We start from the raw sequence: 4,344 nt of genomic DNA on the forward strand, positions 1-4,344 counted from the left end.
ATAAAAATAAGTGTATATATGATGTTTTAAATTAATAATGTACACTTTAAGCATTTGAATTAAAATGTAAAATATGAATAAAATAATTAAGTTATTACCATATGAAATTATATATATATATATATATATATATATATATATATATATATATATATATATATATATATATATATATATATATATATATATGTGTGTGTGTGTGTGTGTGTGTGTGTGTGTGTGTGTGTGTGTGTGTGTGTGTATTACATAACTGATAAATATTACCTAATTAATAAATTGTATCATATTAAATTTAATTATGATTTTAAGTGTAAATGCTATATTAATATTATTCTCATTACTTTATTTTATATTAACATTAATATTAATCTTTGTATCATTACTGTTATTATATGAGGTATATATATATATATATATATATATATATATATATATATATATATATATATATATATATATATATATATATATATATATATATATAAATATGAAGTTAGATAGGTATAAATGGTTATATTATTATCCTTGTTAATATTATTATTATCAGTAAAATTAATGATAATATAACTAATAATATTATTAGTACAATTAATAATAAAAATATTTTTACTATCAAAATCAGTGTTAGATGTATTATTATTATAAATAGATAATAAATAGATATGAAAGTTGGTATATCTAAATAGTACTATTATAATTAGTATTATGGTCATTAATAATATTATTGTTATACATTTTATAGTAATTATTATAACTATCCTTGGTAATAATAATATTATCACTTCTATTATATTGTTATAAATATGTATTACTATTATTAAGAGTAACATATTTATATTTATATTTATAAATAAAGTCAATAAAAACCTATAAATATAGGTACAGATATAAAAATAGATATATGAATATTAATAGGTATATATCTAAACCCAAATAAATATATACTAATATATAGATGGAAGCAAATACAGAAATTATGTATTTTGTTCCAAATCATTTTTCAACCTTTATAGGATTTATTTTCTGTCTCTAATCCTACAGCAAAAATCGAAATTAAATCACATGCAAAGTCAAATTCGGTTAGGGGTCGACATCTGAGTTTTTATTTATTTATTTATTTTCAATCTGCTTTATAAATTTTTGTTCTGTACCTATTGGATCGAATAAGCTGTCGCCTATATTGATATTGTATAATAAACGAGTATCATGGACAGAAAAGAAACGACTTTTACTCCATATTATTTCAATTATCAAATTTCCTGCGAATTTTTTTACAGAAAGGGATGAAACCCATTTATTCACCTCCGTTCTTGAACTCAAATGGCAAAGGATCGATTTTGTATTGTTTTTCAAAAACTATAAATGCTAAGTTATTAGGAATCGCCCACTTAAACTTTCTGCAGAGTTTCATATCGTAATTCTTAATATCAAGTAAGAATTTCTGAGTCAAAGTTAATTTTATAAAAAGTTAAACTTTTGTTCTTGACCAAATTCAAGATTTCTGTTACAGAAAAAGTTAAATTGACGATTCTGGTAGTTTATAAAGATGATTTGAAATGTAATTCGTATTGTAAATTTTTATCAAAACGATTTAAATCTCTGTATAATTTTTTTTTTCTTGAACTGCTACGAACAACAGGTCAATTCTTTTTTTTTATTTTTTTTTTATTTTTTTTACTTAACTGAACTAACATTCATCAAGGTCAATTATAACTGAAATCCAAATTCTTAAATCGTATCTTGACATTTTGAGGTTCTCTTGTCGAGTTAGTAATATGAGGAAGAAGATGAAAAGAGAATCACATAAATCGGGTTATATATTATTCAGTCCTAAATTATTTCAGAAATTATGAAGCAGAGGGATGGTCATGGGTGTTAGCGGGGTTGCGAGAGGTTGCGGGTTAGAGCCTCTTTCATGGCGAATTCTTTTTAGAAAAGCTCTTTTAGGGGTAAAACTCTTATTATTATTATTATTATTATTATTATTATTATTATTATTATTATTATTATTATTATTATTATTATTATTATTATTATTATTATTATTATTATTATTATTATTATTATTATCATTATTATCATTATTATTGTTGCTATTATTATTAATGATGTTATTATTATTATTAACAAAGGCTATTACAAGTATTGTAACTATCATGATTATTATTAGTATTATTATAGTTATTATTATTATTAGCTATGGACTACTAGTTATTATTATTATTATTGTTAATATAAGTATTAGTTAGCATACCTAATTATAATTTCCATTATTATGATTATTATTATCATTAGTAGCATTAGTAAGTAATATTGTTATTTATATTATCATTAGTGATAAGATCGTTATTATCAAGTATTAGGTATTATTATTATCAGAAGTATTACTTTTCATTATATTATTTAGTAAACTTTTCATTTTTATTAAAAACCACTGTTATTAATATTATTTTTATAAGTATTATTATTGTCGTTAATATTATGGTTATAAATATTATGATTATTAATGTTATTATCATTATGAAATAATACATTATGTTATGTTATTATAAACATAATTATTAGTATCATTGTTATAAAAATAAATTGTATTATTGTTATTATTAATAAAAGTATCATTACTTTTAATTCTATCATTTTTTTTATTAAAATTATTATTTTACTATCATTATTATTACTATCAGTATTATCTATATCATTATTATTAAAACAATTATGACTACTAAAATAAAAGTTCTAATGACGTTATTAAGGTCATAAATGTAAATACAAAGATTTTAAATACAAGTATACTTAGTACACAACTTAACTATATATATATATATATATATATATATATATATATATATATATATATATATATATATATATAATGAAAATATATAAATAAATAATGGAACTTATGAATTACTAAGAATATAAATTACATCACTAATAACAAAATATATATATTTATTCGATTACAAGTATATATTTTAATGTATATATGAATGATATAGGTTCGTGAATCCGAGGCCAACCCTGCATTTTTCAATATAGTCATATGTATTTTTACTACAAAATTCATTAGGTGAGTTTCATTTGCCCTTTTTACTCTTTACATTTTTAGGCTGAAAATACATGCAAATGCTTTATTAACTGTTTTACAATACTTATATGCGTAAGTTTCATTTGCCCTTTTTATTCTTTACGTTTTTGGGCTGAGAATACATGCAAATGCTTTATTAACTGTTTTACAATACTTATATGCGTGAGTTTCATTTGCCTTTTTACCCTTTATATTTTTGGGCTGAGAATACATGCGCAATTTTTATAAATGTTTTACGAAATGGACACAAGTAATCGAAACTACATTATATGGTTGAATTATCGAAATTGAATATGCCCCTTTTTATTAAGTCTGGTAATCTAAGAATTAGGGAACATACACCCTAATTGACGCGAATCCTAAAGATAGATCTATCGGGCCCAACAAGCCCCATCCAAAGTACCGGATGCTTTAGTACTTCGAAATTTATATCATGTCCGAAGGAGGATCCCGGAATGATGGGGTTATTCTTATATGCATATTGTGAATGTCGGTTACCAGGTGTTCAATCCATATGAATGATATTTTTGTCTCTATGCTTGGGACGTATGTTTATGAGAAATGGAAATATGAAATCTTGTTACTCGTTCCGACACCATTTGTTCCTTTCGTTCTATTAACCCCTGGTCCGTAGACCTCACACTTCATCGCGCTATGACCATTTCTTTTACACTTGTTGCAAAATTTGGTGCAGAACCCCGAGTGATACTTTTCACACCTTTGGCATAGCTGCTTCTGATTGTTGTTGTTGTTGCGGTTATTATTGTTATTGGGATGATTGTTGTAGTTGCTGTTGTTGTTGTTGTTGTTGTTGTTGTTGTTGTTGTTGTTGGGCCGTTTGTTGTAGTTGCGATTGATGTTGCGATTGTTGGGATAATTGTTGCGATTATTGTTGTAATTGCTGTTGTTGTTGTATTGGTGATTCTTATCACCGTTTTCCTCCCACTTTCTTTTGACTTGCTTCACATTGGCCTCTTCAGCAATCTGTTCTTTAATTCTTTCTTCAATCTGGTTCACTAGTTTGTGAGCGATTCTACATGCCTGTTGTATGGAGGCGGGCTCGTGTGAACTTATATCTTCTTGGATTCTTTCCGGTAATCCTTTCACAAACGCGTCGATCTTCTCTTCCTCATCTTCGAATGCTCCCGGACACAATAGGCACAATTCTGTGAATCGTCTTTCGTACGTGGTAATATCAAATCCTTGGGTTCGTAACCCTCTAAGTTCTATCTTGAGCTTATTGACACGTTTTATAT

The sequence above is a fragment of the Rutidosis leptorrhynchoides genome, chromosome 4, assembly GCF_046630445.1.
Source record: "Rutidosis leptorrhynchoides isolate AG116_Rl617_1_P2 chromosome 4, CSIRO_AGI_Rlap_v1, whole genome shotgun sequence".
NCBI lineage: Eukaryota > Viridiplantae > Streptophyta > Magnoliopsida > Asterales > Asteraceae > Rutidosis > Rutidosis leptorrhynchoides.